The sequence below is a fragment of the Melospiza melodia genome, chromosome 15 (genome assembly GCF_035770615.1).
Source record: "Melospiza melodia melodia isolate bMelMel2 chromosome 15, bMelMel2.pri, whole genome shotgun sequence".
NCBI lineage: Eukaryota > Metazoa > Chordata > Aves > Passeriformes > Passerellidae > Melospiza > Melospiza melodia.
This window is the reverse complement of record NC_086208.1, coordinates 8,280,869-8,294,390: the sequence shown is the minus strand read 5'-3', so window position 1 is coordinate 8,294,390 and position 13,522 is coordinate 8,280,869. Positions and strand designations below refer to the sequence as shown.

Below are 13,522 nucleotides of genomic sequence, written 5' to 3'. Positions count from 1 at the left end.
ATTGTTTGTATATGTCAATATGTTGTTCTCAGGTGTCACTGAACAAGAAGGAACAGATTTTAAAGCTGTTTCAGATTCACCATTATCTAAGGTCACTTAAATACTTTAATTTTTCTTTTCAAAAGTACTGTATGTCACCTATGTCATCTTTCTTTTAATCCAGACAGCAATAATATGATTGAAGGCATATTTCAGAGCAACCACTTTGTAGCCACGAAGCAAAATTCACCTTTCAGAGAAGGTGTGCTCCAATTTGTCCTGGACAAAGAAGAGACACCAGAGCCCTTTGCACATCCTTAAGAAAGAGGTTCAAAATGAAACAAGATGATACAGTAGTGCAACTGGGACAACTCAGTCAAAAAACATGACAGCAAAGTTAGCTTTTCTGAGGAGAGACAGGAAGTGGGCAGAACAAAATCCATGACAGCCAGTGAGTCCAAGGAAGTAACACAGGGATTATGAGAAGTGACATGAAGAGCAGGTCCTGTGATAATTCAGAAGAGACCACAGGACAGAAATGGAGCACAGAAGCAGCCTTTTAAGTTATGCTTAAGGAAACTGTAACCCAGCACAACAGCAGTTGAAAGCAGGGACACGGACAAGAGGTATCTTCATGACTACTACTAAAAGCCTAAAGTGACACAGAACTAAAGGAATGGTCTTGCTTCCTGACAAGAAAATGAGATAAAGGGCTCAGCTACTGAGAAAAAAAGGCTGAAAAGACTGGTATGGCAGACTATTGAGGTCCTGCCATATAACCTCGACAGGATGCTGAGGGCAGAGGAAGAAGAATCTAAGAAAAAATTGAGGTCATGAGTTCATTAGGCTAAATTCCCCTTAGTTCCATATAAAAGCTCCTCATGGATATATAAAAATACTGAGACATTTTTTGTTCCCAGCATTAGAATCTGACTTTTCTAAAACTTTTTTTTTTTTTTAATCAACAGTCATATGAAGCTACTGGTGAACACTGAAATCCTTTTATCTTGCAGTTTATGCCCTGAAATAAAAGCTGTTCTGGACAATCTTTAATGGCATGTTTTTAGTTATCAGGTAAGCTAATAAAGGTTGCCATTTTCAGAGGGCTTATAAAGGGATGGCTGCCAAAAGAGTTTGATGAGCCAAATCCTGCATCTTTAAAATGCATTTGCTTGCATATCACGTAGTCTTTTATACTTGTATCATGGGAGGGTTCAATTAGTGTAAAACAACACAAGGAAGCACAATTCAGGTTTGTACTGCATTGAATATTGAGTCATAAATTATATTTTCTTATAAGGGGAGCATAGAATCAAGCTCAATATTCTTAGCCAAAGACCTACTGCTGAGCAAGTGATTTGAGAGAACTCAAATCAACAGATGTTAAATAGAAAACAAGCTGATAGAATTTGCTAATGTGGAGATGATTTATCTGCAGACTTTAGTTACTCATCAGTAACACGAAGAAAAAACTACTGCTACTGACAAAACACTGGTTGTAAGAGAATTAATTTAGATGGAATGTTACAGGAATATTTTGTATGCTTTCCTTTACATTATGACTGAAGCCCAAGAGAAGGAAAGCAGAAATTATATGAATTTTTGCATTAATACAGTCCTTAACTTTTTTCTCCACTTGCTTCTTGGTTTTTTGGATTATGATATTTTGATGCACAAGCAGTTTGAATGAAACCTTTGCTTCTTAGTGTAGCATGACTTCACTAGAAATACAGCATATCCACATGGACACATTTTGACAATACTTAGCTTTATGAATTTTTTTAGTGATACTGATGGCACCTAAAGCAAACTTTTTTGAAATAAAATCAACAGATATTTATCAGACTGTTTCTTTTAAAAAGGTAAAAGCTGTTTTCACAAAGTCAAATATTGCCCAAGGCATATCAGAGCTGCATGTAGCTTATCAGCACGTGTCAAATTCCTCCAGCTCTGCCCACTCAAGCATGTCTGATTTGCAGTATTAACCCATAATTCAACTAGAAATCACATTTCTCAGTCCTACTGCCCATTTCTCCCTGCTTACAGCCTAATAAGCTTAGTTGTGCTGCCCTTAAAAGCATACTGCCAAACAGTGCTCTCTCATTACTGAAAAGCTCTGGTTTCAGTTAAAACCATACCAGCCCATCTCACCATTAACTTGTTCCATCTCTACTGTTCTGTCTCCAGTTCCTTTCACACTGAAACCACACCATAACCATTGTTAACTTGCAAAATCATCCAAATTTGCACAGCTTCAAGGACTTTGATTGTACTACTTTAGTAACTTTGGACCATTTGTGTAGTATTAAATCTTAATTTGGAAAGCTAAATACACAATCACTTATTCTACAGGAGTCATGAGATATTTAAAAGTCTAATCAAAAGCTTTAAGAGGCCAGAAAGCTGAAGGTCTGACCCTGAATGCCTTACTAAGCACATATTTATGCAAGGTCTTTTCCTCATCACTCAGCTTTTTTGACTAGGACTGGTCATGAACTGATGAGAATGAAAAAGGTCAGATTATACCACAAAGAATCAGTGCCATCATAACTTAACATATACTTCCCCCATATATACTACTTCCCCCATATATACTAAGTGTATCTTGACTTTGACTCCTCTACTGACCTCAAAACAAAATGAAACAATTGTTAGCTTCTCTATGGGGCTCATCTCAGACCTTCCAATCACTGCTACATAATCAGTGCTTAACCTCAGGCACACATCCCTTCCCTGAGCTGCATTTTCTCAAAATAAAAATTATAACCTTAAAGCCAGTGGCCTGGGAACATAAGGGGTTAGAAGGGCAGAGTGGCTGGGGTCTCAGGAGCATGCACACCCATGCACTCAGGGGTCTGAAGTGAGAAATCTGGGCTCTGTTTTGTCCCATTGAAGACTGCAGCACACATTCTCTCTAGTGCTTGCTCAAGAGCCTAAAGGAAGCTTTACCAAATGACACATCCTCAAGATGTTAAACTATTAGCTACAGTTGTAAGAATGACACTTCTTGATAAGGAAAATAAATACTCTGATCTTTCAATGAATTCAGAAATAACATTTCTGATAAATATATATACACCAAGGTCCTTAAAATGAGGAACTAAACTTCCCCCAGGGACCTAATCTCAAACAGTTCACCTTATAAAATGCTGGTTGTGACAAATTCCTTTCTCATCACTATAACCCATAAAACCCGCACCAAATGCAAATTTATAGTTTATTTATAAAAGGAGAAAGGCTTCTTACAACGCAACATCACTTTACAGGTAACAGTTAACCTGTCAAAACAACATTTTTGAATTTATAGCCACACTCATTTGATGTTTCCTACACCTTCCAAGCTGTCAATTGAAGGTCACTTTCTTAAAATCCCAGTTAAATGTCAGGCAATCCATGCAGGCACAAAACAAAACCTTGCAAAAATTTGCTTGCAGACCTGAAAACGTGAAGATAATAGCAGAATTTTGCATTGGATTCAATAAGCACCCCCCATGTGCACACCATTATATTCAGGTTTGTAGTAAAAGAAATCTTAGGAATTAAAATTTAGGTAGAGCCTAAATTTTTTAATGACCAATTCCTATGGTTTTAGTGCCTTTAATCTCATTCTTCTGTTCCTGTCTGTTCTTTGATTTAATCTGACACATTCTTTGTTTCTACACAAGAAAATAAATTAGTTTTACTCTTAGTAAAAAATGAATATTTTTTCTTAAAAGTAGCTTTGCAGTCTGCTGGTCCATTCTACACTTGCACAGCTTCCTATATTTTGTGATGTAAATGCTGCACACTATCTCTGGTAATCCATTTTAGGATATAATGGGACTTTCCTCAAGACCTGTTGGACTTCGCCCTGGAGGGCTGGAGGCACTGCTGAGTGACACCCACAGCTCCCTGGGGATGGGGATGTCCTGCTCCTGCAGTCTGAGGGAGCAGGGCGCTGGGACCAGCAATCGATACAAGCCATTTTAACTAGCAAGAAGCACCTGGTAATACCTTGTTTGTATTTCTTGAACGAGTGACACAAGAAACACTTATTTCATTCCACACAATAATTCACCACAATCAGAAGGAGCACAGTAAGGGCAACACCATCTCCCAGCTGCTGATTACATCAAAGGTTTGCAGCACAAATTCAATTTTATGATGTTAATCTCAACCTGCCACTCAGAAATTTTCTCTGAGGGATATGACTTTTTTTCTCTGGATTTCATTTTAAGAATGATTTTCTTCTTCTACAATCAATAAAGATACGTTTTCATCAAAAGACTCTATCTTGGCAGAATTCAATTGGCCGTCTCAAAACCTTTTGGTGACACAATATTAATTAAGATAGTTTATGTTGCACCTAAGCTGGAAAACGGGGCAGTTGAAAATACAGCAACTCAACATTTGTGCTTTTCACACTGTCATAGGATACAGTAAAACCATCTTCACTTCCTTGAAGTTCTTTTTTTACCTCATAAACAGTTACATTATATTAAGCTCCCCAGAAAAATATCACAGCATGCTTTTCTTGCTAAGTAGATAAATCAGAAGTGTATCCAAAGCTATAAATTTCCACTTTCTTCAATGGTCATTAAAGGCTTCAACAACATAATAGCTGTTTAAACACGTTAAACAAAAATTAAGGCATGTGAGCAAACTTGGTTTTAAATCCCATGTATCAAGGATATAAGCTAAGTTTAATAAAGTAATAATAACATATCGAGCTGTGAAAGAAATCTTCTCTTAAAGAAAAAAAACCCACCACATTTACTGTCTGAAATAAAGTGTCTGAATGTCCTATCAGCTACAAGAATGGATATGTCCAGGAAATGGAACCTTGCTTAGGCACTATGCAGAACCACACAGGTGAGTTATCTCTCACTCCTAAAGCATCAAGCATAGAGAAAGTGTCACCTTCAGCCATCTCCAGTGCAGTTACATCCAAATGGTGAAATGCTTTGCAGCAGCAGACTTTCCATCAGGTTTTAGGACAATCGCACACCCATTCTTACAGGAAAGCACATGTGACAGGAGAGCCATCAGTCTTGTAGAACATAAGCTTTGATTTCTGTGAAATTGCATTTTATTCAAAGATTTTACCCTCAGTTCTATACATGTTCAGTCATGCCTGGGTTTATTGAAAATAACAGTTTTCCCTGCAAGAAAGTGCTCCATCCTTAGGCCAGTAAAGAAACATCTCCTTACATTTTCTTACTTATACAGTGTTTTTTGAGCAGAAACACAGTTATGCCCTTTAAAGAGTCCATGATGCCAACATAATCCCATGTGAATCCAAGGACCTACTAAATTAATGCCGTCTCCAAGTTTATGGCCTCCAAAACTTCAAAAGTGTAGGGAGTGATAAACCTTGGGGCTGTGTCAAAATATCCCACAGATGTAAGCAAATTCACTTGTAAATGACAAAAACTTTGACTGACTTGCATTTTTAATGGAATATCACAAATTATGGCCAGTTCATTACAGAACAAGCCATAATGACAAAATTCACCTTTATTTACACTGCTATAACACAAAAAACATACAATCTGGTAAAGCCAAGACACATGAAAGCTAAAACCAAAATTTACAAGGATCTCAAACTGACAGGCAGGGAATACGAATCAAAGTTTTTACATTAAAAATTTCATCTCCCTTATGTGACCTTGAATTCATTTAAGACAAAACCCTGTTGATCAGAGAAAGGTGATGTTTTTGGTTCAGCTACACTGTACCCCAGAATGTTTAAATAACAAACAAAATTGGAATCAGATGGCTAAAATAAAACAACCAGAACATTTCTCCAGCCCTTATTTTTTCAACTGTCATGTAAATAATCATTAATCAGTGGTGTAAGCACATCACAGTGAGGATTTCTAAACTCTGACAAGTTACTTTTTTGTCAATTTCACTCTTTGGATACTCTCAATTAACAAACAGATCTCTCTACAGTGTTCTTTGCTACAGGTCACGCAGCTGTTTAGTGTAAACAGCTCTGAATGACTTGTTATAGACACAGTCTAACCTGCTCTAGTAAAAAGACACTGTTTATTGGGAAGCAGGACTGAAGTCCAAAACTTACTCAATGTATTGCAATGCATGGATTGCAGTTTTCTCGACTGTGAACTTCAAACTCTAGCACTGAAAAGTCTTTAAACAACAACACCCCCTAAATGTCATGTAATCAATCCTACTGACATAAACCTTTTGAGCAGACCTACCTCAACAGAACAGCCATTTTTGCCACGAGTAAACCCAAAAAGACCATAGTTCTGTACTGGGGACATCACTGACATTTTAAAATTTCATTACATATTAAGACAATTACTACTATTTCTAGCACCAACTAGAAAAGTAATCATCACAGAAATGCCCCAAGACTTATACAATGCCCCCTAAGTGAGCCATCCTAATTAATTTTTAATTGAGCAAGTCTCAAAAACATCCCACCCTTCAACCAGAACTATTTGCAAGAGAAAATGAGACTGCTGAAAAACAATTTGTACGCTAATGCTTTGCGTATACCCAGTCAGGAATACTCAATAATGACTCACCAAATTAGCACAAAAGCATTTTCACATTTCAAGGAGCTAGCATTTTGCAGTGTATGTGTTCTCACAATACTAGTTTTCTCCAATAAATCCAGTGAACAGATACATGCCGAGGCAACCAATGGAATCTGTGAAATTTACGAAACTACCCTGAAAACAGAAGAAACTGACATCTAACGTGACATACCAGAGCTGAAAGTTACAAAGCCGATGCTACACGTGCAGCAGACCAACAAAACCTCCCAGAAACAGACGAAATTTGCCCAAATAAGAAAGAATAAACACTGCACCGGCTAAAAAGGCTTCTCACCCACTAAAACAGCTCTGGGAAACCCACTATTGCCAAACCTGACCTGAGGAAGCGGAGCCTTACGGCCGCACAGGGCACCCTCAGCGGGATGAGGGGCTGAGGGGCAGCTATCCCGGCAGGAACGAGCGGGGATGAGGGGCAGCTATCCCGGCAGGAACGAGCGGGGATGAGGGGCAGCTATCCTGGAGGGAAAGAGCGGGGATGAGGGGCAGCTATCCGGGCAGGAAAGAGCGGGGATGAGGGGCTGCAGCTATCCTGGAGGGAAAGAGCGGGGATGAGGGGCAGCTATCCCGGCAGGAAAGAGCGGGGATGAGGGGCTGCAGCTATCCCGGCAGGAAAGAGCGGGGATGGAGAGGGACAATGAGGGGCTGCAGCTATCCCGGCAGGAAAGAGAGGGGATGGAGAGGGAGAATGAGAGGCAGATATCCCGGCAGGAGAAAGGAAGAGTGAGGGGCAGCTATCCCGGCAGGAAAGAGGGAGAATGAGGAGCAGCTATCCCGGTAGGAAAAAGGGAGAATGAGGGGCAGCTATCCCGGCAGGAAAAGGGGAGAATGAGGGGGAATGAGGGGCAGCTGCCGGGAGCTGCCCTTACCTCCAGCGGCTCCCAAGCACCGCACACGGGGCAGCGAGGCTGCTGAAGGGATGAGGAAACAGCCGGGACAGGTTTTATCCCGCTCGGGAGCGGCAATACCCGGCACGGGCCGGATCCGGCTGGCTGCTACCCAGTGGCACCGCCGCCCTCAGCCCGGCGAGCTCAGGAGCTGCCCCGGCTGCTTGAGTAAATGCGTAGGGAAAAGCCCGGCTGCAGCCGCCGCGCTCCCCTCACGGGGCCGCACCCAGCGGGAAGGGCAGAGAGGCCCAGCCTGCCCCCTCAGAGCTGCCCCACAGGGCGATGAGGCGCAGGAAACTTCTCCTTTGCCCGCCCTGCCTTAAATACGGCGGAAAGAACATTTCTGCTGGCAGGAGGCGGGTGGGGTGTGATTTCCCGCAGGTGTGGGAGCAGCAGCAGCAGCTGAGGGAGCTCGAGGGCCTCACCCAGCGCGCTGTGTGTGCACCTGGCGGCGTGAGGGCTGCGCATCGGCCACGGTGCGTCTTGTAAGTTTCTCTTTGAAAATAATTCATAAACTGCAGTGAATGAATACCGTAAGAATGTGAAACGTGATGTATGTTCACGTTTCTTTTTCTTTTTTGTTCAAAGGTCACTTTCAGAGAAGCTCAGGTTTGCAGGAGATTTTTGTGAGGAGCGGAGCTGAATGGGCTGTGCAGTGCACAGGTGAGTTCATCTTAACCACAGAATTATTTATTCACAGTCTCATCTAGGGCTGCAAACGACATCATGAGACTCATTATATTAAAAAAAAATTCTGTTCTCTAAAATCGTATCTTCCTACATTTGTTTGCCTAAAATCCATAGGGAATTGAAAGGATGTCAAAAGATTTAATTATTTTTATTGCCTATGGTTTTCCTATTTTAGTTTAATAAATTTAGTAGCTGAAGTATGCAATATTTTTATTTTAGTATTATTCAATTGATTTACACCAAGACTATTTCCCCAAGATATCTGCTTTGACCTAAATAGTAATGTTCTCAAATATGCTAATGTGATTATAGTCTGCATCAATAGGTTATGTTTTCTAGGTAAGTGAATGCAATAAATAAAAACAAAAGCATGTAAAGTTTGTAATTTTTTGAAACATATTTCTTGCAAACTTTTTTCCTAGCACTTCTGGAGTTTAGATTTCAAAATATTTTTAATACACTAAAATAAAAAAACTTTGAAGATGAGACTTCTTAAATCACTTCGCCATATGAATAATTTATGTAGACAACTTATAAGTTATGAAAATAGAGCTTTAATGTAAAGAGTGACATTTGATTAAGCTGTATCAAGCCAAGTATTGAACACTGAAATATGGTAAGACAGTTGAAAACTTACAAAGGTACCTCTTTTTGTGGCCTTGCTTATGGAAATTTTAGTAACAATCATATTGAAAGTAAAATTAGATGATTCAAGTCAACATACTTTAAGAACATTAATACTATTTTCTAAAAAAAGGTGAACACTGAACCTAAGCTAAAGTTTTTGTAGTCAAAAAATGCTATCAAGAAAGTGAAACAATTGTATGAGACTGACTAACCTAATGGATAAACAAGATATTGCTTGTGCTTTTTGACACCTCATGTGAGTCTGTGAATTCTGCCTGTGAACCTAAATAAATTATTTTGACAGCTTCTCCTTAATCATTGATACATGGAGGTTTCCATAACACAAACTGTCACATATGTTTTAGCACAATTTGACATAAAGGGAAGGTCACACCAAAGACCTTAATTGCATCTTCTGCTCAGACAGGGTCACAAAACTGTGTTTCTATTTTGTCTTTCAGCATGGCAATTGTTGTCTTGGGAAAATAACTCACTCCATAAGAGTAGTACACATTAATACCATAGAAACATATTTCATACAAACCTGGAATGGTTGGGGTTGGAAGGAGCCCTAAAGACCATCTAGTTCCAAGCCCCTGTCATGGGCAAGGATGACTTCTACAAGACCAGGCTGCTCAGAGCTCCTTTCAACTGGGCCTTGAATCCTTCCAGGGATGGGGCATCCACAGCTTCTCTGGGCAGCCTTTTCCAGTGTTTTACCACCCTCATAGAAAAGAATTCTAGTTATTTTCTTAATTTTTAGTCTGCACACCACTTCATCTCATTTTATCCAAACATAATTCTACATAACAGAATGTGTAAAATGAGGTTTTGGGTTGGAAAATTATTTTTCAAATTCTTTTGTTGAAGAAGTTTTATTGTGGCATGATGACCTACTGCTTGATTCAGAAATGCAATGTTATATTGCAGACTTAAGTGTTCTTATACTTGGCAAACACTGTGTAGCATTTGCACATTTGCCTATCAGTGGTTTACTTTTCCCATCTCTAATTTTATCAAAAATTATATTTACTTCCTTTGTGTGTAGGAGGATAGAGTACAAGAAAATAAAGATAGTGTAGAAAGGAATCTTACCCCTAAGGAGTTGCAGCTGGGCCAATTAGCAAAGATTGGGAGCAGGCCTGACTTTAACAGGCCACAGCTGTAAGCAATGAGAAGAAGATGCTATAAAAGAGGGGGTGGCTGGGTGAGAGGGGAACTGGGGTCAGTTGGTGCTTTTGTGAGCAAGGAAAGAGTTAGCACTCTGAGGAGATGCCTATGAGAAACACCACGAAGGTATGGAACCCTTGTAGTAAGATGACAGCAGTTGTAGAAAGCTTTGCCAGCTATTAATGAAAAGCACTTCAGACTTTTGAGAAAATCTGATACAAATACAAAAAACTGAGCTTGTTTCTAATTATTTGGGGTTGTATAGGTACCTGTGCGTTCATACTTCTCACAAAAAATAACACTTACTAATTTATGAGTCATTCAGACAATATATTAATTTCAATTTCTGTTTTTATTGTTATAATCGCCCAATAATTAATTTCTCTAGTTTTCTTCTCTTCATCTTCTTTTAAAGATTTTTCTCTTTATCTGACTGGGTAGCAAAGCAGTTTCAATAAACTGAAATATTTATTTGGTCTCAATTAGCAATCAAGACATGTTTCTGAGATGAATAAGAGCAATTAGTGGTTAACAACATTGTTGACAGATATCACATACTGAAATATGAAACAGCATTAGCTTAGATTGCATTACAGGATAGTTGTCAAGTAGTGAGAATTTATTGTATTATCTTATGTATAACGTGATGAAATATTGATGAAAAAATGTCACGTTTCATATCAATGGAGGTATTGTTTTGCAAAGATAAGCTATGGGTGTGTTCACCATTGGCTAGACTTCTGGAGAATACTGTTGATTAAATCAGCAAACCTTTATGAGAATAAATGTAATTTCACAAATTGTTGTCAGATAAAAGGGTGAGATAAGCCTGTATTTGTTACATTGTGGGAATAAAGCCAGGCAGCATTAGGTAATACAGAATTCAACATCTTAATAATTTTCTTGTTGTACTTACAAACTGTAGGGGGTTTTTTTGAGTTTTTCCCTGAAAATGATAAAACTGTAGACACTAGAGTCGTCAGAGGGATACGTTCACAACGTTATTAATTTTAAAATATGAGTAATAAACACGAATTTGTTGATTTATTGTGATTATCAGGAGTGTTGTCCTCAGCTTTAGCCACGAGAGGGAGCTAAGTGCAAACAGGGAGGAAGGTAAAACCCTCACTAATTCTTTCTGTTCGCCTGGTGACTGGTTATTGTTGAGTTGCAGTTTAACGGCATTCGGAGCTCGCTCCTTGTTTTGTACTTCTCGTAAATATTTTTAAGCGCTTTTTTCTTGCTTTAATTCCTCGCTTCACGCTTTTGCCTTGCGATATTGTATGTACAAAATAGATGTATTATTCATTCTTTGTGCTTTTCTGAGGAAAAGTATAGAAAGGGGGGAAAATGTAAAGGAATTTTTGTAACAACCTGTCCACATTTAAAAATGTCTCATTGTAAGGATCATGATCGTGCCTTTTCTAGTATTCTTGATCCTGTAAGACCACATATATTTGTTTTTAAGAGTTCCTTGCTTAATACTTTGTGGGACATGAGAATCCGAGTGAAAGATATTATCTATTGTTTTTCTACAGAAATAGTATGGGACATATTTGCATTTCTTGTAAGTATATATTTAAGGTGGCTTTAGGGTATAAAGTATTTTTTTAAAAAATAAAAGGCTGAGCTATTATGGGTGCTTTAAAATACTAATTTAAACATTTATTGTTTATTTATTTAACAGATACAGGAAGTAAAGAAGCTTCCAGTTTTTTTTTGCTATGGTTTCATGGCTTCTTTTTAACATAAATATTTTAAAGTAAGTTGAAGAGATGATTATGATCATAAAAACATGGGTACAGAGTTGATGTAGATAGAAAGCATTCATTGAGTGTCCCAGGAACTGAGCATTTTTGTTAGCATTAAGAAAAGGTTTGTTAAATTTGCAGTGAATATAACTAATAGTAGACAAATAAGATTAGGTGGGTTAACTGGATTAGAAGAAATTCTGCTAAGTATCGGCGTAGTCAACCTCAAACTGTTTGTTTGCTTTGGGACTTTTTTTTTTCATTTAAGATGGGAGAGGAAGGAATTACTGAGCCTTACCTTACTTTTTGGTAGGGGCTTTTTTCTGCCAACTTTTTTCTCATACAGAGCAATACTGACACCAAGAGAGCTGGTCAGGTTCAAGCACTCCATTGAATCGAAAGTTCAAAGGAGTGTATGTGTACAAACATGCATGGAACAAGGAAAAATGGCATCTATTTGAGATGATTAAGACAAGATACAGAGGCCAAAGTAATAAATCTAGTGCACAGGATGAATAAATTTGAAGTTTCTGGAGAAAAATAATTAAGGTCCATTTTCTATGGTATTAAAACAAAATAGATATGCTTACTCCCTGGGTATGAATTTCAAGAAGAATGAAAAAAGGGATGATTTTTGTTGCTGTTGTCTCAAACTTTTAATGTGTACTATGAAATAGAGTTCTGTGTTTTAGTAATTTCTTTTGTGATGTTAACTGTTTACTATGCTATGGTTTAATAGATAAATGAGATCTGGAAACCCACAAAGTTGATTTGGAAATATGAGTCATTGCTGCTTTCCAGAGCAAATCAGGCACAAGCCACTAGGTGTCTCTAAATGTAAAATAAAAGCAGTCAAGAAGGTGGGTGAGGCCATGTAAGGGCACATGGAGCCGCAATGGCAGAGACTGGAAAACATTTCCTTTCATAGGTAACAAACTGACAATCAGTTTCTGAGCACAAATATTTGATCTGGCCTCTGATAAACTAAGATTGCTTTGAAACTTTTTCCTTCTTTATTAATACAAGTACAGTTTAATTTTTGTGTGACAGCAAGCAATTGTACATAAATCATACCAATGAGTAGCAACGCTAACTCTCAAAAATAAATCTTCAGAAAATCTTGGTTAGCTTAAAATAGGTTGTAAAAAAGAAAACACCTATTTTTACAAGATTTATATTTCCTTGTGTTATTTAAGGTCATTTTTTCTGACCCAATGACTGCATCATTGAAGAGACAGAGGTCACAGGGGGGTCAGAACTGTCCCCAAATTTAAGGACCATAGTTACATACTTTGAGTAGGTGATCCTCTGCCTGGTTAGTGTAGTGGTACAATGATAGCTTTGTACCTGTTCAGTTTCTATTCATGCAAAATATTAAAAATGTTTCTCTTTCTTTTCAATGCATTCTTGATTAGAAGATCCAAAACCACTTTACAGATAGTAATTTTAACACTATTTGCAAAAGATAGATAAGTGGTAGTTTTCTGAGTCTTTCTCAAATTTAAGTCAAGGAAGCGACATGGAAAATTTGTACGCAAAGCCCCTAAGGTTAATGAATGAATAATCTATTCATTTCTAAAGTTTAGGACCAAAATAAAAATTATGTGGTCTTCTCAATGCCTTAAAGTATTCAATTATACAAAATTCTTAATTTGAGACACTTATTTTTAGTTTGAATACCGCTTTTCTGCAATATAGTAATAAACTTGTGAGATAATCTATTTGTAATCTAACAGCCTATTATCTCCTGTGACTATCACAAATATGACAGATACAAGAACTTGTCATAGACTGCTATTCTAATTTTGTTTATGTTAAAAGTTTAGAATTTTTTATTGCTGTGGCTTGACTT

At 38.1% G+C, this 13,522-nt stretch overlaps 1 protein-coding gene across 1 annotated transcript in view; it reads right to left on the bottom strand.

The window, feature by feature from the left end:
* WDR72 (WD repeat domain 72) overlaps nt 1–7,508 on the bottom strand; it is a 96,233-nt gene extending 88,725 nt beyond the window's left edge. The window contains exon 1 of the mRNA XM_063169653.1: nt 7,415–7,508. The gene's annotated coding sequence lies outside the window, so the exon portion shown is untranslated. The remainder of the gene's footprint in view (nt 1–7,414) is intronic.
* Between the last annotated feature and the right edge of the window lie 6,014 nt (nt 7,509–13,522).